The 26991-nt window shown below is 37.8% G+C and overlaps 1 long non-coding RNA gene across 2 annotated transcripts; it reads right to left on the bottom strand.

Annotated features, from left to right (window-relative positions):
- Positions 1-621: 621 nt before the first annotated feature.
- LOC147918241 (uncharacterized) lies at positions 622-21950 on the bottom strand. 2 transcript variants are annotated; one of them, XR_015553218.1, is made up of 3 exons: positions 21796-21950; positions 3284-3552; positions 622-2271 (listed from the first exon to the last, which is right to left on the bottom strand). It is a non-coding gene; the product is annotated as an uncharacterized LOC147918241 (long non-coding RNA). The 2 variants fall into 2 exon arrangements; XR_015553219.1 differs by lacking the exon at positions 21796-21950 and adding an exon at positions 5725-5830.
- Between the last annotated feature and the right edge of the window lie 5041 nt (positions 21951-26991).

Raw genomic sequence — 26991 nt, 5'->3', positions numbered from 1 at the left:
TATTGAAGCATTCAATTTATTAAGAGGTCAGCTCTCCCCAAATGATCTAAAAATTCAATGAAATCCCAATCAAAATCCTAGTAGGCTTTTTTATGGAACTTTAAAAGCTGATTCTAAAATTCATGTGGTTATATAAAGGACCTAGAGAATTCAAGAAAATTTTGAAAAAGAACAAAGTTGGAGGATTTACAGTATCACATTTAAAATTTGCTATATATCTACATTAAATAAGACAGTTCGGTATTGATGCAAGAGAAAATAAATAGGTCAAGAGAAAAGAACAGAGTCCCTAAAAAAAACTACAAACATAAAATCAATAGTTTTTACCAGTACAATTCAATGGGAAAGAAGGGATCTTTTCAATAAATTATTCTAAAATATCTACGTATCTGAGAGAACCTTGACACTTACCTAACATTATATACAAAAATTAATTTGTGATGCACCATAGCTTTAATGTGCAGGCTAAAATCTAAAGCCTTTAAGAGAATATTTTCAAGAACTTAGGATGGGTTACGACTCATTGGATGCCAAAAGCACTAATCATAAAAGAAAACAGTTAAATTATACTTTATTAAAATGAAAATAATAATAAAAAAATATCATTAAGAATAAGCCATAGACAGGAGAAAAAGTCTCTACATATTTATCTGACAAAGAATTCACACACAGAATATATAAAGAACTAGTATACATCAATAAGAAAAAGACACCCAACTTTTAAATGAGCAAAAGATTTGAACAGATATTTCACAAAAGAAGATACATAAATGCCCAATAAACCAGAAAAGGTGCTTAACATCACTACTTATACTCCCTATAGTTGGAGGTCTGTGAGGCACATGTCATGGCTGCCATAGTCCACCCCTTATGCCATGTCCACAGGCCTTTCTTCCTGAGGAGAAACCCAAAAGAGGAAGGTCAGTCGGATGAGCCACAGCCCCACCACACAGTTAATCTCAGGGCCATATTATCACACGTGATCTCCTTTCTTCAGCATCCATTCTGAATCCCCCTCACCCTCAGCTATCACCCCAGTTGGCCTAAATAGTGGTGTGACCAGACCTGCAAAAGGCATCATTAAAGGAGTGAAAAGACAAGCCACAGACTGAGAGATGATATTCTCAACAAATGAAACTGACAAAAGGCTTGTATCCAGGGCCAGCCCCATGGCTTAGCTGTTAAGTGTGTGTGCTCCACTACTGGCGGCCTGGGTTTGGATCCCCTGGGCATGCACCAACGCACCGCTTCTCCGGCCATGTTGAGGCGGTATCCCACATACAGCAACTAGAAGGATGTGCAACTATTACATGCAACTGTCTGCTGGGGCTTTGGGGAAAAAACGGAGGAGGATTGGCAATAGATGTTAGCTCAGAGCTGGTCTTCCTCAGCAAAAAAAACAGGAGGATTGGCATGGATGTTAGCTCAGGGCTGATCTTCCTCACAATAAAAAAAAAAAAGGCTTGCATCCAGAATGTATAAAGAAAGTCTACAAATCAGTAGGAAAAAGACAGACAACCCCATAATAACATGGGGAACAAAGTTTAACCAAATACCTTTTTTGAAAATGATATCCCAAGGGCCAATAAACATATAAAAAAGTGATCAATTTCTTCAGTCATTAGAGAAATTCAAATTAAATCTACTGTGAGGTACTACTACCCACATACTAGAATGACTAAAATGAAAATAACAAACATTGCCAAGGATTAACAAGGACGTGGAGCAATTAGAACTCTCTTACATTGCTGATGGGAGTATAAATTGGTACAGTCACTTTGGAAAACTCTTTGGCAGTATCTACTAATACTGACCTATCAATTCTAGTTCTAGGTCTATATTCCACATATATATATATGCATATACATGGTTCCTAAAACATATCATAGCAAAACTATTTCTAACAGCCAAAAACTGGAAACAACCCAAATGTCCACTATAGTCGAATGGATAAATGAAGAGTAATATTATCATATGTGCTGTTTCAGGTATCTATTGTCATATAACCAACTATCCTAAAACTCAGTGGCTTAAAACCACAATTTATGGTTTTCGAAAATTGTGTAGGTTGGCTGGGAGTTTCTTCTACTAGTCTTGTCTGGATTCGCTCACGTGGCTACAGTCATCTGGTGTCTCCCCTGGATCTGCAGGTGCAAGATGGCCTCTGGTGCTGGCTGTCACTGGGGCACCTCTATTCTTCTCGCATCCTGCAGAGCCTTTCATCTTTAGTAGGCTACATTAGGCTTCTTCATAGCATGGCAATAAAAGGATCTAAGAAGGCAAGAGAGGAAATCGGAAGGGCTCTTAGGGCTAAGCTCTAGAACTTGCATAATATTATTTCTACCACAATCTATGTCACCATATGTTTGTTATACTTCAATAGAAATTTTTTAAGCCAGAATAAAAACAAAAACAAAAGATTCAAAAAATAATGCACATGAATTTTCCTTAATTCAGTCCCTATTTACCTGTGTGGTATTTGATGTCTTTCCTAGAATACGCGCTGATGGATTACTCACTCCACAGCTGCAGGAGTGAGAAAGATTCTAAGACTGTGGCAGCCAGTGCTGGGGAATTTTGTCTCTATTCTTTCTCTCTTATTTTGTTTCACCTCCTACGTCAAGCATCAGTTCACTGGTCACTACTTTTGTTTGATGTGGCGATTATTTTCCTCTGCTCTGATTCCTCTGTTGAATACTGCTGGTCCTGGCTAAGGCAAATTTTCCTAGGAGATTATTTCTTGTGTCTTCCTGTTTTATCTACTGCAAGGTTGGATAGCATTCCAGGCCCAGTCTTCAGTCCTGCTTATCTAAGGAAGTGAGGAACATTTTTCACATTTTTCCTGGCAAGCCAGGTCCTCTATGCTCTCCTAAGTGGGGAATATGAATGAAATTTTCCAGATGCTCCTCCACTTAATTTGTTGCCATATTGAGCTACTCTTCCCAGAAATGTGGTTTCTTGCAATTTTTCCCCAATTGGTCCAAATCATGTTGTATGTAGGCGATATTGTATAGTGGTTAACAGTGTAGACCTAAGTGTTTGAGTTCGTATCCTGGCCTTGATGTTGGGTAGATTCTTTCCCTCTCTGGGCCTCAATTTCCACATTCGCAAAATGGGGATAACTATAAGTCTCACTTATTTACACCACCATTTGGAGGAGAAGAGGACATCTGTTGCCCACCATTCTTAAAATGAAACGCCAGATTTTAAGAAAAAGATTTCACTGTTAAACTAGCATTATGGGGTAGTATGGGGATAGGAGACAAAAAGAATGGAGACATACCATAAATGATGAAGATATATTTGCATTTTTTCCCACTCACTCCATTTCTGATCTAACCATCTACACTTAAAAGCTAATGCTTCTCCAGAGATAGCTCTTTGCTCCCAGTCCTTCCAGGTACAGTTCTTCTGGTTACTGTGTTGACTAAACGCAGGAGTGCAGAGAGGCATGTGGTCATCTAACAGGAGTCAGTTCTGAAATCGTCCTAACTCCACTCTTCTTGCTTCTCAGATAACTACATGTATCTTCAATTGCTGATTTTACATTTCCTGAAATGGAGGTGCAGGAAAAGAGATACCATTACACCAAGAAAGATATCATTATAAATCTGAGTTAAAAAGTTAAGCTGGCCCCATATTCCTTGGGCTACTCAAAGCTCTTCTCTTCCCTCCCCTCCACTACAATTCCAACTCCCTAAACCTCTCTAGATATGGTGCAAAAAACTGAAAGTTCCTCTGATGACAAGAATTCAGCTCTCAGGGTTTTTTAAAAAAACTTTTGATTGGGTTTATTAAACTACGATTCAAAAACGTAATCTGGTGTACAAGGCATTTTTGTGACGTGTTAAGAGTAAGGAGGTACATCACACAGCTTAGATGAGACAGATACTGCATTCCACGATTCTGATTAAATACAATCATGGATTATGTTTCATCAGACATGGCAGAAAGGTTAATTACATAGACTAATCAGTATGTAGCTACATGTTTATCAATTCATATTTTATCTATTGTGTGTGACTTATAAGAAGGAAAAAAGATTGATTTATGAAAGAGTGGACTAAATTTATCACTTTGGGCAGCTATACTCTTGTTAAATACAGCTCCTCTCCTCAAAAATAATCTCAATTTGTCCTGGTTTGATAGATTATAATGAATATACTCTCTCGTGCTTTTTGAGAATTGTCGCATTTTGGGAGAAATAAATGCATTAGGGCAGTGATTGTTAACCTTAGATACAAATTGGGGTCACTTGAGAAGCTTTTAAAAAATCCCATTGCTCAGGTCACACTCCATACAGTTCAATCAAAATTCCTGGAACTGTAGCTACAGCATAAAGCATTTTTTAAAGGTTCCCCAGGTGATTCAAAAGGGCAGCCAAGATTGAGAACCACTGAGTTTGACCCTCTGCCTCTGCTACCATCCTTGGCAGTGTTCACACAGATTACTGATATTGATCAGATACTAGTCAGTTAACCACTCAATTGATCAAAAGCGTCATGCAGACATACTTTTAAGTTATTGAAAATACTTTGTGTTTGCTCACATCTGCTCTAAGTAATTTGAAAAAGTAATTAAATATATATGCATGTACAGTATATATACAAAAATATTTAATTCAAATATTATTTAATTTGAGTATTATTTCACAGTTCACTTTATTACTGTAAACATGATAAGAAACCATAATTTGTTAAGACAACTTCCAGGAAAATAGAACTCTTGAGTGTTTCAATTAAACTTCTCCTTTACCATGTAGACTCAGTCACTTTTATCTATTTTTTAATAAGGACACATTCCTTGGAAAAAGGATTTTGAAATCGAAAGAAAAATATAGCACTAGCACTGAAATACACACAGTAAAACCTCTTTTATAAAACCAGCTTTAGAGGACAGGAGCAACATCCACAGGAAAGACGTCCCTTTAAATACGGCTCTGTGGTTCAGGACGTCCTTAAAACCCTAGTAACTACTTGCAAAGGTTGTGAAGTGCGTGTGTGCACGGGGCTGCCCATTAATGTGCCTTTTTATGGGGAGAGGAATCATGGCTTTGACGAGGTGCCTGTGAGCAGTGAGGGAAATCTGCTCTGAGTTAAGGGTGGGATGTCATCTTGTGATTGCAGTCTCTAAGCATTAGAGGATGGTATTTGGCACACACATATCTCCATCTTTGTGCAGAAAGCTGAGCGTAGTACACTGGATCTGGCCTCAGACAACTTGGCTTTGAGTTTCAGTTCTGCAACTTACTTGCTAAATAAGTGCAGCTTTCCAAGTTTCAGGTTTCTGGTCTATTCAATGGTGATGATAATATCTGTCCTATCTACCTAATAGGATTGTTAAAAAGTTTGAAATCAAATAATTATTTGTAAATTCTAAACTTCAATTCAAGACAAGAAAAGGTTTGGCATAAAAAGCAAGCCCTGTGGTGAGTAGACTGGCTTCCAGGCCAGCCCTCATGAACTCCTAATTAAGCCCAAAGAAGAGAGATGCTCAAGCAGATGCTGACATCTTGGTTCGGGCGTGATCTAAGTGAGTTTCGGGGAATAGAACTGACATAAGTTTGGGATATTCTTGACAGAGTGTGGCACACAGATGTGTATGTGTTTGGCAGTATCCTCCCGTCTTTAAAAGAACAACTCCGTTCCAGTGAGATCTTGGCACAGTGGTAATTAACAGGAAGCAATAGGAGGCAATCCAAGAAACAGGGAGAGAGCAACACACCTTCATGAATCTTCTTGGTGACATCTCCGATAGAAACACGGACCAAAAGAGGAAGAGGCATGCAGTGACTGAGAGGACCTGTTCAGGAACACCCATGAGGTCCTCTCTGGGGACTTGCAGAAACAGTTGAGGAAAGCATGTACATGGAGTGGTGGTGAAGTTTGTTCTCCCTTACCAGGAAACGGGGGGAGCAGGAAACCCTTGCTGCATCTGATATTATCAATGAAGACATGACATTGTTATAACGCACTCTGCTCTATTTTCCTTCAACTTCATACCATGGGTATCTATTCGTATAAAAAGATGCTAAATAAATTCAGTTGTTTATGTACTTCTGCTATTTACAGTTTAAACAATTAAATAATTATTTCATTTTCATATACAATGAAGCTTATAACTCTGTGCAGATTATGCGTGTTATATCTGCCTGATGTGTCCTTCTTAAAAGAATATTTCTAAAACCTCTCTCTCCCTCTCTGCTTCTCTCCCTCTCTCTCTGTCCCTCTCTCTCACACACACTACACACACACACACACACACACACACACACGATGCTTGAATACAGCATTAAAAGGCTTAAAGATTGATTTCACATTTCCTGGATTAGAGCAGGATTTAACTGCCATACTTTAGACACACCTCTTTCTAACATTGCATAAAAAGTCACAAGGTTAAGTGAGGTTTACTCCTTATTTTAAAATTGCTTTGTGCTTTTCTTTCAGGAAGAGATTTTACTTAACATGATTATTATCATTGTTATAAGTACTCGGGTTTTTTTCCTAACGTTTGATGACAAGGAGACTTTCTGTTTGTAGATGCTTTTACAAGATCTTGATCAAAAATGTTGTAGTAGCCATGTATACAACAATCAAAAGTGTTCTTAAGGACAAATGAATATGACTTGAAATCTTAGCATTATCTTTGATCCCATTTTCTCCTTCCTCCACCTCTGATCCTTCGTCAAGCATTTAGGGTCTACTTCTTGATCTCTCATCTGCCTCATCTCTGTGTGAGCAATGAAACCTTATCAGTTTCCCAAAGCAAACCACACTGGTCCACACTGCTGTGCCTTGCACTTACACTGCATCCTCTGTGATGGACGTCTCCACCTTCCCTGTTGAACACCAGATCTCACTTCAAAGCTCAGTTCAAGCATTACATCTATAATGGAGGTTTCCTGAATCACCATCTTCACTACCAGGTAAAATTAATCACTCCTTCCTCTACACTGCTTTGTAACTGCCTGATCCCCCTTATTACCATGTATGGACAAAACCTCATGAATTCCATAAAATGTCCTTGTAATCAGACTGGAACATGTTCATCTTCAGAGCCAACCAATAATTTGATGCTCTTTCAAACTGATATTATTTAATATTTATTTTAAAAGAACAGAAAGAAACTAATTTTCCATTAATAAAAATTGTATGTACCTTTCTTTGTATTCAAAATGAGGATTTATGTCACATGCACATGTAATTTTAACTCATATGGAATTGTATTTTATTTAGCCTTTTTATCACTTATACTTGAATAGTGTTAGACATCATGTTCACTAAGGATAGAGGTTACATATAGATATAATAAAAAGCCGTGTCTAAAATTTTTTTTAAAGTTTTTTGTTCTGGGTTTCATTCTGCTTCATCAACATACTTTCTCACAAGTCCATGTTTTTAGTAGTTGCGTGTCCAATTAATAACACCAAAGAATGTAAATAATTAATTGTTTATCAATAGGATAAACAGTCTTAATTTTAAATAGGTGAAAAACTATATATGCCATTATTTTCAAGATTCTTGATGACCAAACATTTAGATATTCACAATAAGACATAATTCATACTTAATGTATTGTTAATTGTTTAGGTTTTTATCAGAGAAGTTTTCAGTATTAAATTCAAATGGTATAAATATGTAAATTAACAAGTTATTCTAAGATAGATCTTAAACGTTGAGAAATCAGAGTTTTTCCAATGGGATTTAGTCTGAGATGTTGATAATCAACCTAATAAAAAATCTAACTGTAATCAGAAAGCTCCTTCTATTCTGACAGATTTCCCACTTCACACTCCCCTGATAATCTTTGCTCATTGCATCTCCAACACAAAGCTTGCGCTTAAATAACCTCGTGACAAGGTGATTGAGCCCGAGTGTCCCACTGGAAGGAGGGTGGAAGGGGAGGAGGAGGATTCAGCAAACTTCTGAATCTTCCTTGTCCTTGCCTCCTATTGCTCAATCATTTAATAACCAGATGTTTAGCCAGGCAGCATACTTCTTAGATCAGCACTTTTCAAACTTGCTACTATTGCTTTATTTTTGCCACTTGAAACAAAAATGAATGTCATGTTTATTAATGTTATATTTTTAGTATCCAGAGTCCTTCAAAGTATAGCTATGTCTCTCCATCTATTGTTAGGTCCATCATTTTAATAGTTACACTGTTAGAAGTCCTTAGTGGAGAGGCCAGCTGCATATTTGGCACAGATCCTGCAAATGCCAGAAGAAACCATACAATGGAAAACTACCTAAAAATTTCAAAAGTACAAGCATAGAATTCTCAAACGTGCTTTAAAGCTTATTTAGTTGGATACTACAGGATATTTTGAGGGTATGTGCTGGGCAGCCGTCTGTGTTGTTATTAGACTTTGACAAGGAAAAAGAGGGAATGGTTGAAACACACAGATTTGAAAAAGCAGATTCTAAAATGACAAAGTACTTTGTTTTTAGTCACAGAATATTTTTTAAAACATCAAAATAACATTAGAGTAGGACTTAAGATGTCTATTTATCGATAGAGTTTTTTTTTTTAATTGGTAGTTTTAAAGTTGAGTGATTTCAGTGATCTGGTTTAGCCTCAGTCATTTTCATAGATCAGGAGACCAAGGCTCTGCCATGATCTTGCCCCTCTTGAGTGACAAAAACAGCCACATCCAGAACTAATAGCTGAGCGCCTGGGCACGAAGAATTGCTGAGAGATCTCTGAGGAATAAATCTGCCTCTTTCACCTCTCAAAAATCCTATTGAGAAGTTAAAACAAATATGATTTTTACAGACTAGTACATTGTGATCCCAGATCATGTAGATTGTTGGTGTAGTCAGAAAATTGGTAGCAGAGCCAAGATTAGAAAATCGATTTCATGAATCTTTGACCAATACTTTCTGCTATAACGTGACTTTCCAGTATAAGAGTAACAAACCTGAACTGCTTCAGAGTTTACACTGAAAGATGACAATGATTTATTTGAGGTAAAAATGATTTATTATTTCCCGTTTTTCAGATAACAAAATATAATCTCAATGGATAAGAAAATGTGGTATATGCATACAATGGAATATTATTCAGCCTTAAAAAGGAAGGATCCTAGCACATGCTATAATACGGATGAACCTTGAGGACATTATGGTAAGTGAAATAAGCCAGTCAAAAAAGCCAAATACTGGATGATTCCACCTATATGAGGTATCTAAAATAGTCAAATTTATAGAAACAGGAAGGCGAATGGTGGTTGCCAGGGGCTGGAAGGAGAGGGAAATGAGGAGTTGTTGTTTAATGGGTAGAGAGTTTCAGATTTGCAAGATGAAAAGGTTCTGGAGATTTGTTTCACAAAAATGTGAATGTACTTAATGCTACTGAACTGTACACTTAAAAATGGTTAGAGTGGTACATTTTATATTATCTGTTTTTTTATCACAATACAAATATATGTAATCTCAATGATATATAAAACTGGTTAGTAACTGGCAGAGCCAAGACTTAGGTTGTGATTCAAAATCTCCTGTTCTTTACCCTTGATTCCCCTGTGCCAACCAATTTCCCCAATAATCTCTGCACTGCTGACTATATCGCTGCATGACTGCAAGCCTGTTGCAGTCATGCATCTGCATTCCTGTGTGGAATGATCAGGAATGAGCACAGGCTATTGTAGGACAAAGCCTAAGAAGGAGAATCCCCATCTTGCCATACTTGGAACCCAATATTCAAAGGGAAAACATTAAAACTACCTTTATTTAACACTAAAAACAAGGGATCAGTATGCTGTGATCACAAAGACAGGCCAGCAGTCCACTGACTTGACCATTTTACACCGTTTGATAATGGTTACTTGTTATGGAGAAATAGCCATTGAAAGGTAATGCTTGGTAGATACAGAGCCATCTCCAGGAAATGAGGACTGAAGACATGTTTCACTCACACGGTAAGAAAAAGTTGATTCCAAAAGCCCTACACTCAAACCAATCTGTCGGCATGTTCACAAGAAAAGTTGAAAACGAAGTAAAAGATAATTGCCCATTCTCAATAGGATGTGGCAAATTTCATCTGTGATGCTTTATTTTCAGGCAGCGGCAAGGCTTCCCAAATGAGCTGAATGAGGAATGATTTTGATGGAGGGACGATGTTAAGGCCTAAGTCTGTGTTCCTCCCTGATGCTGGATTAATTGCTGTAATATAAACCCGCAGCACAACGTGTTCTCCACTGATATTACTCACTTATCTACAGGCCTGTCTGTGGTGATTTCCACTAATAGGCAAACAGTGCCCTGAATAATTCACTGAGTTATACAAGCTTGGTCCAAATTTCAATAAAGCTTGTATCTGTTAGAGTTAAAACCTAAACTATTAGGATCATTTCAACGGATCCTGACGGTTTTCTCCATTAGATGGTGAGAGGACCTCATTGTTTAATCTTTTCACACTGCTTAGTAACCTTACTTTGTTACCAGGGTTTGTCTTTGGGATCCACAGGATATTTAAATAAGGGAGTAGTTCATGGTATACCTTTTATGAGGACATGAAGTATTGCTACATTTTGTTTCTCACTTTCTTTTAAAGAATCTCTGTTTAAGACATCCAAATTTCCTTGGAAATTTTGCTCAGTCCATGAGACTGGGCTAAAAGGAAAACTCTGTGGCATGTCTAAGCAACACTCAAAATCAGCCTTCTCCAATGTTGACCTCTTATCTTTGGACAAGCCAGCGAGCTGAAATTCTTTTTAAAAAAGAATGTCTTACATTGAGAAATTCAGTTCCTCAAATGAATATAACACTGCTAGATCCACCCTGCCAGGCCTCCAGGTACAAACACAAGACTTCTTTCGGGAACACTTCTAGATCTAGAACACTTCTAGAGGCTGGACCTAACTCTGGAAGCATCGGGATGAGTTTTTAAGTCAAAGGAATTTAATAGTAGAAATTAGAATGGATGAGGAAGGAAAAAGAGTGGAGGCAGGGAGGCAAGTTAGTAGGCCATAGTAATAGCTCAAGAAAATGAAGACCTAAACTAAAATAGTGACATTGGGAAAAGAGAAGAGTAGATGGATGAAAGGGCAATGACAGAGATAAAATCGACAGGCCTGGACAAACTAATGAAAGTGAGGTACAAAGAGTAGGAGGAATTATCAGAGTCATCTTCCTAAACTGGAAGTAAGATCATATTTCTCACCTGCTTACAACCCTCCAATAGCTTCCCAATACCCTTGGAGTCTAAACTCTATTCATTGACTTATAAGGCTTTATATAATATGGCCTCTGCCTACTTCTTCAACTTCATTGCTCCCCAACTTCATTGCTCTCCAATTTTTTGACACAAGCCTCCAGCATTACTGGATTTTCTTTCCCATCTCAGTGCCTATGCACTTGCTAGTCCTTCTACTTGGAACTCTCTTCTCCAAACTTTTGCATGATGCCAACTCAGATCTCCCTCCACCTCCTCAAAGAAGTATTCACTGGCTCCCCACCAGCAACACCCCCGTCCCCCAAGTCACTCTTTACATCATCATATTTATCCTCCCAAAGCACCTATCAGTACCTGAAACTATCTTGTTTGTTTTTGACATGATTATTCTCTGTCCCTCCCTACTGGAATGTCAGCTCCCTTGGGACAGGGATCTTCCATCACCAGTGCCTACCATGTGATATGGTCTCAAAGAATATTTATTGACCAACTGATAGATAAAGATATAGATATATGGATATACCTATACATATAGATATGTGTGTGTGCGTGTGCATGTGCACACATACTACAAATACAGACATACCCCATGGTAAAAAGTTATGGCTTGAGATTAAAACTATCAGACTCAGATAGCTTGCTACATCCAAGTATGATTCCTGTGCTGAGGTAAGAAATATTAATTTATAAGTCTAATAACAGAATCATTACTTATTGAACTGTGCAAGAGCTATAAATACTTTTGATAGAAGAGAATTTGATTGAGATACTCATCTAGAAATAAATTCTAACCCACAGCATCTAAAGAGAAACAAGCTGCATCTGATTTTATCCTAAGAGTTTGTAGATTGAGTCGTATTTTGGAGCCAGGGGAATAAGTGAGCTGATGTGCTCACACCACCAATGTCTATAATATTTTTTTTTAATTTTTTGTTTATTGCAGTAACATTGGTTTATAACATTGTATAAATTTCAGGTGTACATCATTATACTTCTATTTCTGCATAGATTACATCATGTTCACCACCCAAATACTAATTACAACCCATCACCACACACTTGTGCCGAATTATCCCTTTCGCCCTCCTCCCTCCCCCCTTCCCCTCTGGTAACCACCAATCCAATCTCTGTCTCTATGTGTTTGTTTATTGTTGTTGTTATCTACTACTTAATGAAGGAAATCATATGGTATTTGACCTTCTCCCTCTGACTTATTTCACTTTGCATAATACCCTCAATGTCCATCCATGTTGTCACAAATGGCTGGATTTCATCGTTTCTTATGGCTGAGTAGTATTCCATTGTGTATATATACTACATCTTCTTTATCCATTTGTCCCTTGATGGGCACTTAGGTTGCTTCCAAGTCTTTGTTGATGACTTTTTCTAGTAGGAGTGGTAGGTATATTTCAGATAAGACTACTTTTCACAGGGGACCTTACTACCTCCAGTAGTAAGGACCCTTCTACCGCCAGTCCTGAGGGAGTCATTTTAGGAGGCAGAGGAAAGGATTTTCAGGTTTTACATCTCAAGCCATGCTTCTTTACATACCTCACCGGGTTATCAAAAAAGTTAAATGAATTAATGTCATTTTTATCAACTTTTCCTACGCTTCATTTTCACATCATTTATGGATTTGAAGGTTCATTAAGAGTCCAACAAGGATCACTATGAGTTCTGCATATTATCAACAGAGTTCCAGTGACCTCAATGATTACACTGTGTTAAAGGCAGCATTGGATATGCTGGGGCATGGGGTAATTGATCACGACTGAACAATATGAGTGCAATTCACTACCCACATTTTCTTCCTAATTTAGAACTTAATCATTTGAAAACAATCATATCACTTGGAAAAAATGGCTCCTTTTCAAAGAAAATGTTTTCCATAAAAAACTGACTCCAGACAATTCCCCATCAGATCTATGGATCTCACTACTAGGACCACACTTCCCAATGCTGCTGAAAAGGGCTGGGCGCATCACATCACTGACCATCCTGCAGCCTCTCCTCACCATGGTGCACCCCTGCCCCTAGAGCTCCTTCAGTGTTCTTGGATTTACTTGGGCCGTGGCAGCAACAGCAAGAACCAGATGAAATAAGCCTCGTAAGCTCTGTTTACTGGCACTTTCCTTTTCTTCTCCGGTAAACATTCACTGAGACTATTAATCCTGGGAAATAACATACATTGAAACAACTTGAAGATGAGGCAGATCATTCCAGTGATGTTGTAATAACTTCAAATAAGGAAAACATACAAGGTTATCAAAGAAGTTTTTTTTTTAAGTGTCACAAAAAGTAACCGCTTTGAGTATTTGATAATTATTTGAACCAAAATTTGATTCCATCATGGACCAGAAACAGTTTCATTAAAATAATTTTATAGGTGATGCTGTTGTGTAAATGGTTAGTTTATTAGACATCAAAAATAAAGCAAGATTGTTTTAAGTTGTTTACAAAACAAAAATAAAACATTTTTGAAGAGCCTGGCATTTTATTCAGACATACTATTTCAAGTAAATCATTATAAAACCAACTGACTCTTCATGATAAGGAATTACAGGAATATTAAAAAGAATAATATTAAAATAATTTAATAGTAATAATAGTATTAGTGCCACTATCCTAATATGCTCATATTATTTCCACATGAAGGTATATTTACATAATTTATATCATAATTCACACATTTCAGTATTGTTATATTTCACTCAGCATTACTATTTTCAGTAGTTTCATGTAGTGTTCATAATTTTAATAGCTCCATGCTATGTTATTTATTTTCCTTCAAGTTTTTCTTTTCTTTGCCCCTTTTCTAATATGGTTTTAAAATACAGATCATGTTTTCTCTTTTATGTTTTAGTATGAATTGAAATATTTTAATATCATTCAGAATACTATAACAAACCTAACAGACATTACTCATTCTGTAATTATTAATTCATAACAACATAATTAAGCATAAATTTATTTTTATTCCCTTTAGTTAAATTTAAAAATTCATTTGGGCCTTTTTCCCTTTCTGAAACTCAATCCCCTGCTCCAAATTTATTGTCTTGTACAGAAGTTTAGTATTTCCATGTTAAATTTTTTATCTTTTATGTTCTGCTTTTTGTTTTAACAGATAAGTGAACTAGAAATAATTCACTTCACTAATTATGGTCGTGTCGGTAAACATTAACTCATCATACACACACACACACCTTTTATTATCATGTTATCTCTAAAATGGATAGTTCTTTTCTTTTGTAATCATAAGACCATTTTCACCAACCTGCCTATTCAAAAGTTTTCTTTCCCCTTTCCCCACATACTCAACTACCTCACCTCAATTTCATTCTTCTTCTGGAGTTCTAGATAAATTTCCTTTAGTAATATCTACAAAAAAGATATTTATGTAGTAAGTATTCTGAAAGTCTGCAAATCAGAGGATGTGTTTCAGTAGTCCTTACCTATGAATGGTAGCACAATTGAAGAGCTTTATTAGAACACAATCTTTTTTCTTTAAAGGTTTTAAAGGTATTATATTCCATTATCACCTTTATTGATTGGTGCAAAGAAAAAAATCCAACACTGTCTTAACTTTGGTTCCTATGATGGTCATTTGTTTCTTCTGCATAAAAGCTTAAATGATGATTTTGTACTTTAAGTTTAGTGACATTTAGGGAATATATATTGCTGGTGGGGATGTTTACATACTTGTTTTCTTAAAGGCCCATGTTTAGACTATCTCATAAACGTATCTAGCTGCCCATAGGAAATTAATTGATAAGCAAAGATACTTAGAAAAAGTGGCAGGGATTTTAACAGGAACTGAGAACTACCTTCAATATATTATTTATGAAAAACTCTGGTTTTCTGTGTCTATGAATATATTTTCTCAAATACTTTGTATGGTTTAATAGTTTCTTTTATTCCCAAGTTTTGCTCCATTTCTTCCCTGCTTTTGTGAGATTGAGGAAATACCCTTAGAAGTGGAGGTCTAGAACTATCTTTCTTTTGATGAGTAATAAAGACAGACACAGAGAAAACAAGAGCAAAGGTGAGCCATTGGGTTACATACCAGGGAGAAATGACCCGGCTGTTAAAAGGACCCATTGATTTAAACTATCCACAAATGAATATATCAGTGCTTCAAGGTCAATGCTTTGTGTCCCAGACACACTGTCGTAGGCAGAAATGTTTTCTTCACTATCAGCTTTGCTTCTGTTTATTTTCTCCTCAACTGGAAGAGAAGGATGAACAAAGAGACTGCTTAAAAGGTTGGTACAATATTTAAAGCCACCTAAAATAGCCTTGAAAACCAATACATACATTATCTCTTTTCCTCATAAAGAATGTCTGAGTCAAGCACAGAGAAATTTCTGAATAAGAGAAGATTACTACTACTGTCAGTAGTGTAAGGGACCGTGGCACTGCCTCCTTCTGCCATGAAACAGACTAGAGGAACAATTCATCACAGGGATCTCATGAGGTAATTGAGACATTTCTCTGCACCTCAGATGACAAATCTTCAGTGTGACTTCAATGATTTTCTAGAAGTTTTGTGAATTCCCTGAATACAAACTATGTTACAATCTAAATACAATGCACTTTCCAAAAATTCCCAGAACTATGAGATTTCAAGTAGAAACTACAGGATTTCAAGTAGATTTCATTTTCAATTCATCTAGTCTCCTCAAACCAGCATTAAGTCTAGCAATAATAAAGTGGATATGTCAAGCCAAAACATTTACTAGCCCAAATCACTTAGATATGTATATTTTCCATATTCTCTACTCTGTCACTACTCAATAGCAACTGAAGCTCTCAATGGAGGAGAAACAAAGACTTAAACATCATTCTAACCTTGGTTGAATCCAGCTTGGGGGAGAACACTATGATTGCAAGAGAGAAGTAGGAGGAAGCAGCAAGTACCAAGACCTAGAGAAACTGAGGAGAGAAAGGAGATGCAATAGAGGAAAGGGACCTTTGGCTACAAGAACCAAAGGGTGAGTGGAAGAAGCTCAGCGCTGGGAGATGCTTGAGGGTGAAGCACTTGCTAATCATTTCCTGGGAACCACTCGATGTCCAACAGTCCTGGATACCTGTAAGTGCCAGACAGTGAGGCCACCAATGCCTGTGTTAAGGTGGCAGCTTGAAGAGAAAATCTTTCCTCTGTCCAAGGTGGGCAGAAATTAATACCATTCAAGAATCTTCCTAAGTGTAGAAGCAACTATGGACACATTACCACATTTTCAAACACATATAAACATTTTTCATAGTCAAATTTTTATTTTGTATAGATTATGTGTACTTTTTTGAATATAATAAACACTTTTTCTCACTATTAAAATTTCTTACTAAATAGCATGTTAAACGGCCATATAATGTTCTATCCCACCAATTATTATAACTATCCCCCTATTCGGCTATTAACAAACATAAAAGGCTAGGATGAACATTTTTATACACAAATATTGGGACATTTCACCAAGGTAGGGTTTTGGAAATTTAATTACTGGTTAAGAGAGAATGTATAGTTTTATGATTTTTAATGCATATTGCCAAAATGCTTTCTAGAAGAGTCTTAAGAAATTCTTCTCCCATCAGGGTTTATGTGAATGACCTTATCATCCCATCAACATAAGCACTGAGTACCACTTTCTTTTAATATTGTTTATTTGATAAGTTAAAATGGTATTTATTGTACACTGGGTAAATGGTTTTGATTTACACTTCTTTACGTATTCATGAGATTGAACATTTTTCATACCTTCATTATCTGTATGTTTATCTTTTCTGATATGTCTTTCTGTATGAAGAATATCAATTCATATGAGTATATCACATATTAAAGGATAGAAATTCTTTGTCTATTTTTTTATTACAAATATTGTCCCATTTATTGTTCAAACTTTAACTTTATGACAGTTTGACATTAAAGAGTTTTTTATCCCTTGACATTTTCTCTTTTTGATTTCTTCCATTGCATATAGAGACCAAATAAACACCTAAATTAAATAATAGGCATTGCTATGGGGTTTTTTTTCCTTCATTTTATAACTTAATTTCCCTGGAATTTTTTGATGTATTACAATTAATATTGCTGTATACAAATCACCCCAGGGCAACTCCTCTCTCCTCCAAGTGAAGCAGTGGGACAGCTAAGGAGATGTACTACAATGATCCTCTTTTCAAAGAAGGATTTGCTGTCCGGCTATGGTGGTCAACAGATACCTCCTGCTGTCATTTCCTTCAGGGTCTGCCTCAACTACAGAGAGCTGCTTCACCTGAGGTCACATCCTTTCCAGAAGAGCTCACATCTGATGACTGAGCAAGGCAAGGATATGAAGGTCCAGCCATCTCAGCTTGACCCTGAACAAATTTGATGAGCAAAACTCACTGTATAGCTTCATATCTGGTTGGCAAAGGCTTTGTTGAAACGTCACTGCAGTTTAGCTTCTTCCTCTGCCCAATTCTGCTGTTCCCCCTCCTTACACAGGTGTTAAAGTCTACAAACCACTTGTATTATCAACTCTATCTCAAATATTTGCTTTTGGACAACCTAATCTTCAGTAGTCATCTCAAATGGGTGTTGGAAGATCCTCTTTCAAGATGGCTTACTCTTGTGGCTGGCAAATCGGGGTGGTGGGCAGCTGAGAGTTCAGCTGGAGCTGTGGGCTAAGAGCTCTCATTTCTCTTGATGTGGGTCTCTCCATGGGCTATTTGGGCTTCTCATGACATGATGGCTTGTTTTTATAAAGGTATTTGAAAATGTGTATTTTCTTTTTATGAAGCACTAAGCTGAAATATTTCTTATCAATGTATCAATTATATTGTCCAAAATCTCTATACATTTTTTGGCTACCTTGTAAAAAACGGAATTTCTATTTTTTAGCTTTAGGATGTGTTTGATATGTACATTCCCCGCTGATGAAACTCATTTGATGAAAAACTGACCCTTTTTCATACTATTATAAAACTATGGTAAAACTCTGCATTTGCTTTGGTTTTCTCCAATTACGTATTTTATTTAAAATTCTTATCCGTTTTAGACAATAGTTTTAATGAGTTAATGGCAGAGAATCTTTTTGTTTCATTTCGCATTTAATATTCAACATACATTTTCCAAAATAGGTATATAGGTTTTATCAATTGTTACAAATCTTTGAAATCCCATAGGCTGTCTAATTGAAATCAAATAAATATTCAGCGACAGAGCTGCACACAGGTTGATAGTATTGGAATACTGCTCTGAACACCATCAGAGGTATTACAAGGACAGGAATGAAGTCACTCCTCTTCACTTGGAAATATCTCCCTAGTAGGGTGATTGTCATCTTATTATGGTTAAAAAGCACAAAGGATGCTAGATCTGCACTGTAACCACTATTATACTTCGGAATTTGAGATCTCAGCTTGTGGATGCTGCCATTATTTATAAAGAGACTTAATGGGCACAATATTTTCAGGAATCTTTCAGGGAAGAGTCACAAAATTGAAATAACTATTGAGTTTTATTTCTTTAGCTCACGATATATTTTCCAAGCTATCTCATCTAATTACACCATTTAACAGGATATAGACTTCAAGCATAAATGTTGCCTGCTATACTCCTTTTTAACATATTCTGGAGAAAATACTGTTTTTAAAAAGCACCATGTTGCTGACTCATGGGGGCTTTTGTAATTCATTACAACTTTTAGATGTTTTTCTGAGGTACTTGGATCTGGCTCTTCATTACTCATTTTACATTTGTACAATGCAGTTTTTGTTCTTTGAGTGTACTAGTGAATGTCCTTATATTTGTTTCTTGCTCATCAAGGTCTTTTGAATTCTGTTCTGAGTCTCCAGCAGGCCGGTGCTTCTGCCCACCACCACCCCTACACGCCACCCTCCCTTATCATCAAGATGTTCTTTCCTGTAAAACTTAATGTAGGTGCTGATTTACCTGCAAGTCAGCCTAACAATGTCTTTGAAGTGCCTGCTGTGTACACAGCACAGTACTCAAGTTAAAGGAAAACACAAAGGAAACAAAGAATACAGCTCAGCTCTTTAAAAGGCTGTATTTGAGATGAAGAGAATGACAGACGGAAACTGAAGCATATTTTCCCAAGGTAACTTCTTCTACAGTGTCCAAGTGCAGATTCCAAGTGAAAACTGAGTATACATTAAATGCCAAGAAATTACTGGTATCATATATGATCTGCCAGGGGAGGTCATAATGCATATTACTGATGAGAGTGTTGCAACTGCAGCAAAACTAATCCCTTCTTTAAAGACTACCTATCAAGTCCCCTTTCATTTTGACTCTGAGCAATGAGTTGCAGTCCTTTTTGTCTAAAGCCTACACAATTGCACATCTGTAAAATTGTTCCTCAGGATTCTGATATGCTATAGAAAACATGCACACACACTCACACACACACTACATATATCTAAATGTATATCATTAAAGTAGATGAGTTAAGAGAATCAAGTAACAATTAATTGTGAAAATTTCCACAGAATATCCTACACACTAGGGTAAATTACATAACATTGAGACATTCTGTAACACTTAACTGTAATTTAGACATTCAGAATGTTAACAATCTTCTAACAATGCTTGTCCTGCTGAGGTTCCCTGAGTCGACTCCTGCAGGTCAGAAGTCAATTGCTGCAGCTGCGTGAAGATCAGATCATCTTCATGTGCCAAATTCTGTTAAAGATTTAATCTCTAACCTAGTGTCAGTGCAAATAATCCATAATCAATCTGTCATTCACAATTGGGGTGAGTTTATTATGAGCCAGAGCTGAGGACTAGACCGGGGCCTTCCTTCCCCAAGGAAGGAAGGGCACCAAAAAAGTGGGATGTACAGAGTGGTTATATACCATCTTGGAACAAAGAGCGTACATCACATATGACAGGAATGTCCCTTTTACAATTGTCACCAGATGCTTAGCTGGCACAGCAGGTCAGTGGTCACAAAGTGAGCACAGCAGGTCAGTAATTAATCCTTAGTTTCCAGGAAGAGATGCTTATCCTTCAAGAAATGCCAATGAGGGGAAGCTACATCCCCATCTTTAGAGGCATCATTCTTGTCTTTGGGGCATCATAAATATTTAAAGCAGATGTACAATGTATGCTCAACAGGCCACACCAGGCCCTTTTGGAAAAACAAGATCAGGCCAAATTAGTTTTAAACCAAATGGTTTCCTCATACACTCCAATATATCGAATTGCTTTTCATTTATTTATCACTAGTTAACACCCAACTATATAGTTTGGAATATGGAAATGTTCTCACCCCTAAGACAGGAGCCAGATAGATCTTGCTGGATTATATGCAGTATATCAGTCTGTGAATGAAGGGTCCAGTTGTCAGGTAAGTTTGGAAACGTTAGGTACAATATTTTCCCCTTAGAGAAAACAAACTTTAGTATTTAAGGCTCTGACAAGCATCTTAGTTTTAAAAAAAAATATATATGTTTGATTCTGTTTAACCCAGTATTTTCCAAACCTCTTTGGCCGAAGAACTCTATTTAATATAATATCTGCTGACATCCTACAGAAATAGAGTTCCAAAGAATATTCATAGAGAAATATAGATCCACCAAACCTCCACTTAATAGATGTTTAGTAAGCATCTTCTTCATAAGGTTAGTGTTTTTTATCTATGCTACGGAGGCAATTAAGGTGGGTTAGGCATCACCTGTGTCCTCAGGAAACTTGCAAAGAAGTAGAGGAAATGGGAGGTTAAAAGCTAACTGCATTCCCGAGCAGAAAGAGTTTAGCGCCATAGTAGAGGTCCAAAAAAGCATGCAACTGGATTCCAAAAAAGGAAATAAATAAAGCCAATGAGAGCAGAGAAGGCTTCAAAGATAATGTGGAATTAGAGGTCTGCCTCAAAGGATAGGTAAATTTTGCTGTGTATGGAAAGGTGATATTACATGGAGATGTTACCACGGGGAAAAGCCAAGAGGTTTTGGGAAGTGTTGAGGAACAGATTCACTGGAGTGTGCATAGAAGGGCATGAAGTATAAAACTAAGCCGAATTAAGGCCAGATTGTTCCAGCACTTAACTTACATATTTAATGAGCACCTACTATGTAGCAATGACTATTGGGAATAGAAATATAACTGGTCGAGGCGGAGTCAAGATGGTGGCGTAGGCAGACTCAGAACTCACCTCCTCCCGTGGACACAGCCAATTTACAACTACTCGTGGAAAAATTACCCCTGAGACAGAACTGAAAACTGGATGAGAGGAACTCCTGCAACAACAGACAATCCTAACTGAGGTGGAAGAGGCAGAGACTCCCTTCTGGAGAGGAAAAACGCCACCTTCACAAGCCGCCAGCTTCACGGCCGCGGGAGCAGCTCACAGGTACGCACCCTCCCTGGAGGCCCGGGGCCCTGAGCCGGGGAGCGCCGCCGCTGTGGGCATTTTGTGGACCCAGCACAATCCAGACCAGCGGCATAATATCTGACTTTGCCTGCTACTAAAACATTGGGGAGCACCCCCAGAAAACCCGGTTCACAAAGAAACTAAAACTGGCTCTTAAAGGGCCCACGCGCAAACTCACCCGTTTCAGAAAGCACCCTAAAATCACCAGAAAGGAAGGTGCACAATGCTGTGGTGAAAACAGACTCACCTAATAGGCCCTGAGTGCATCTTGGTGAGGGGTGAGACCTCTCCAGGGACTGGGACATTGGAGGTGGCCATTGTTGTGGCCTGGTGTGGGCGTGCTGACACAGACGCCATTGGAGTTCTCCCTGAGGCCTGCTAGCCCAGGTCTGCCCCACCCGCTAGAGCACTGATTTAATCCAGCTCAGCCAGGGCAGGCAGCCCACCCTAGAGACTGGCCCCACCCAACAACAAGCCCTCAGGCAACACGTGGGCCTGCATAGATTGGTGACTGGATTCTCTGCAGCCTGGCAACTGAGCCGACTTGAGCAGGGCAGGGTGTGCACAAGGAGCGGGTGGAGAGTGTGGGGCGGTGGCAGAGAGTGTGGGGCTCCTGCCGTGGAGAGACTGGGTCCGCTTGGGGAGGTCGGGGCACTCACACGGGGCAGGACTGTGTTGACTGTGTGTGTGCACCTGTGGGCGGTAGGGCTTCTCAGCCGCAGAAGACTTGTACTTCTCAAAGACCCACATAGGAGGTTTGCTCCACCTTCCAAAACCTGAAACAATTGGGTGCTCCTGTGCCTGAGGCCAGCCCCACCCAGCTGCAATCCTCAGAGAGCTGACAAGAGACCTAATAGGCTAGAGGCTTACAGCAATTATAAGGCCCTGAGCCTAACAACCTGCCACGCTGGGGGCCTACTCACTTAAAAGAAATACTGCAACACAAATGTGGTATTAGAACTTGCAGCCAACTGTGCTGGGGATCCCCACACCTGATAAAGAGACTGAAGGGCCCACAACAACTACAAGAAGCTGAGCATTACAACAGCTGGCCAGGAGCATAACTCGGCCTCCCTGGGCGCCTACAGGGAGAGCAAACAGGCCACAGTAGAAGGATACACGTAGCCCACATAGGGGTCACCCCTGGAACATTGAGAACTGAGGGAAGCACACTGGAAGCCTCCTAAGCCACCACTTACATAAGGTCACCTATCCAAGAGCAGGAGACGTAGCTGACCTACCTAATACGTAGACACAAACACAGGGAAAGAGGCAAAATGAAGAGGCAAAAGAATACATTCCAAGTAAGGGAACAGGACAAAACCCCAGAAAAGGAACTAAGTGAAACAGAAATGAGCAACCTACCCGACAGAGAGTTCAAACTAAGAGTGTTAAGGATGCTCACTGATCTGGGGAGAAGAATAGATGAACTCAGTGAGAATGTCAACAAAGAAATGGAAGATATAAAAAAGAACCAATCAGAAATGAAGAATACAATACTGGAAATGAAAAATTCATTAGAGGGACTCAAAAGCAGAGTAGAGGATACAGAAGAACGAATCTGTGAGCTGGAAGAAAGACTAGAAGAAATTACCCGAGGTGAACAGGTAAAAGAGAAAAGAATTAAAAAGACTGAGGACAGTCTAAGGGACCTCTGGGACAACATCAAGCACACTAACATCCGTGTTATAGGTGTCCCGGAAGGAGAAGAGTGAGACAAGGGGTCAGAGAATCTATTTCAAGAAATAATAGATGAAAACTTCCCTAACCTAAGGAAGGAAACAGACATCCAGGTACAGGAAGCACAGAGAGCCCCAAACAAGATAAACCCAAAGAGGCCCACACCAAGACACATCATAATCAAAATGTCCAGAATTAAAGATAAAGAGAGAATCCTAAAAGCCGCAAGAGAATGTCAAGTTACGTACAAAGGAAACCCCATAAGGCTATCAGCTGACTTCTCTGCAGAAACCTTACAGGCTAGAAGAGAATGGCACGATATATTTAAAGTGCTAAAAGGAAAAAACTTACAGCCAAGAATACTCTACCCAGCAAGGTTATCATTCAAAATGGAAGGAGAGATCAAAATTTTCCCAGATAAGCAAAAATTAAAGGAGTTTGTCACCAAGAAACCAGTGCTACAAGAAATGTTAAAGGGTCTGATTTAAGGGGAAAAGAAAAGACCACAAATAGGAAAAATTATCTATTTCCATGATTAGAACGTAATGGATACAAATGCACAACAAAGAGGTTAGATATGATATCAAAAACATGAGGGAGGAGGGGAGTTAAAGAGTACAGCATTCAGACAGAGGTCAAACTAAAGTGACCATCAATTCTGTATAGAAGAAGAAAGGAACAGAGAAGGACTACTAAAACACTGAGAAAAAAAAAAGTTAAAAAATGGCAGTAAGTACATACTTATCAATAGCTACTTTAAACGTCAATGGACTAAATGCTCCAATTAAAAGGCATAGGGTGGCTGACTGGATAAAAAAACAAGACCCATATATATGCTGCATACAAGAGACACACTTCAGACCTAAAGACACTCACAAACTGAAAGTGAAGGGATGGAAAAAGATACTCCACACAAAAGGCAATGAAAAGAAAGCTGGGGTAGCAGTATTCATATCAGACAAAATAGACTTTAAAACAAAAACTGTAAAAAGAGACAAAGAAGGGCATTACATAATGATCAAGGGAACAATCCAACAAGAGGATATAACACTTGCAAATGTCTACGCACCCAATGTAGGTGCACCTAAATATATAAAGCAATTATTAACAGACATAAAAACAGAAATAGACAGTAACACAATAATAGTAGGGGACTTTAACACTCCACTTACACCAACAGATAGATCATCCAAACAGAAGATCAATAAGGAAACATTGGCCTTAAATGACACACTAGAACAGATGGACCTAGTAGATATATACAGAGCATTCCATCCAAAAACCGAAGAATACACGTTCTATTCAAAGGCACATGGAACATTCTCCAGGATTGATCACATATTAGGCCACAAAACAAGTCTCCATAAATTTAAGAAGATTGAAATAATACCAAGCATCTTTTCTGACCACAACGGTATGAAACTAGAAATCAACTATAGGAAGAAAATCAGAAAAGCCACAAATACATGGAGATTAAACAAAATGCTACTGAACAACGACTGGGTTAACGAAGAAATCAAAGAAGAAATCAAAAAATACCTGGAGACAAATGAAAATGAAAATACGACATGCCAGAATTTATGGGATACAGCAAAAGCAGTTCTAAGAGGGAAGTTTATAGCGATACAGGCCTATCTCAACAAACAAGAAAAATCTCAAATAAACAATCTAAAAATGCACCTAAAGGAACTGGAAAAGAAGAACAAACAAAGCCCAAAATCAGTAGAAGAAGGGAAATAATAAAAATCAGAGCAGAAATAAATGAAATAGAGACCAAAAACAATAGAAAAAATTAATAAAACCAAGAGCTGGTTCTTTGAAAAGATCAACAAAATTGACAAACCTTTAGCTAGACTCACCAAGAAAAAAGAGAGAAGGCACAAATAAGTAAAATCAGAAATGAAAGAGGAGAGGTTACAACAGACACCTCAGAAATACAAAAGATTATAAGAGAATACTATGAAAAGCTATATGCCAACCAATTTGACAATCTGGAAGAAATGGATAAATTCTTAGAATCATACAACCTTCCAAAACTGGATCAAGAAGAAGTAGAGAATTTGAATAGACCAATCACCAGTAAGGAGATCGAAACAGTAATCACAAACCTCCCCAAAAATAAAAGTCCAGGACCAGACGGCTTCCCTGGTGAATTCTACCAAACATTCAAAGAAGACTTAATACCTATCCTTCTCAAACTCTTCCAAAAAATTGAGGAGGGGGGGAAGCTCCCTAACTCATTCTACGAAGCTGACATTACCCTGATACCAAAACCAGACAAGGACAACACAAAAAAAAGAAAATTACAGGCCAATATCACTGATGAACATCAATGTAAAATCCTCAATAAAATACTAGCAAATCGCATACAACAATACGTTAAAAAGATTATACACCATGATCAAGTGGGATTTATTCCAGGTATGCAGGGATGGCTTAACATTCGCAAATCAATCAACGTAATACACCACATTAATAAAATGAAGAATAAAAATCACATGATCATCTCAATAGATGCAGAGAAAGCATTTGACAAGATCCAGCATCCATTTATGATAAAAACTCTGAATAAAATGGGTATAGAAGGAAAGTACCTCAACATAATAAAGACCATATGTGAGAAACCCACAGCTAATATCATCCTCAATGGTGAAAAACTGAAAGCCATCCCTCTAAGAACAGGAACAGACAAGGATGCCCACTGTCACCACTCCTATTTAACATAGTACTGGAAGTCCTAGCCAGAGCAATCAGGCAAGAGAAAGAAATAAAAGGGATCCAAATTGGAAAGGAAGAAGTGAAACTGTCACTATTTGCAGATGACATGATTTTATATATAGAAAACCCTAAAGAATCCACCAGAAAACTTTTAGAAGTAATAAACGAATATGGTAAAGTTGCAGGATACAAAATCAACATACAAAAATCAGTTGCATTTCTGTACACTAACAACGAAGTAGCAGAAAGAGAAATTAAGAATACCATCCCATTTACAATTGCAACAAAAAGAATAAAATACCTAGGAATAAACTTAACCAAAGAGGTGAAAGATCTGTACACCGAAAACTATAAAACATTTCTGAAAGAAATTGAAGAAGACACAAAGAAATGGAAAGATATTCCGTGCTCTTGGATTGGAAGAATTAACATAGTGAAGATGTCCATACTTCCTAAAGCCATCTATAGATTCAATGCAATCCCTATCAAAGTTCCAACAACATTTTTCACAGAAATAGAACAAAGAATCCTAAAATTTATATGGAACAACAAAAGACCCCGAATAGCTAAAGGAATCCTGAGAAAAAAGAACAAAGCTGGAGGTATCACACTCCCTGATTTCAAAATATGCTACAAAGCTGTAGTAACCAAAACAGCATGGTACTGGCACAAAAACAGACACACAGATCAATGGAATAGAATCGAAAGCCCAGAAATAAACCCACACATCTATGGACAGCTAATCTTTGACAAAGGAGCCAAGAACATACAATGGGGAAGAAAGTCTCTTCAACAAATGGTGTTGGGAAAACTGGATAGCCATATGCAAAAAAATGAAAGTAGACCCTTACCTTACACCATACACAAAAATTAACTCAAAATGGATTAAAGACTTGAATGTAAGACCTGAAACTGTGAAACTTCTAGAAGAAAACATAGGCAGTACGCTCTTCGACATGGGTCTTAGCAACATCTTTTCAAACACTACGTCTGACCAGGCAAGAGAAACAATAGAAAAAATAAACAAATGGGACTACATCAAACT

Source organism: Ceratotherium simum, chromosome 1 (genome assembly GCF_057802395.1).
Source record: "Ceratotherium simum simum isolate JZ-2026a chromosome 1, ASM5780239v1, whole genome shotgun sequence".
NCBI lineage: Eukaryota > Metazoa > Chordata > Mammalia > Perissodactyla > Rhinocerotidae > Ceratotherium > Ceratotherium simum.
Note: the sequence above shows the minus strand (reverse complement) of the source record. Positions and strands in the feature narration are given on the sequence as shown.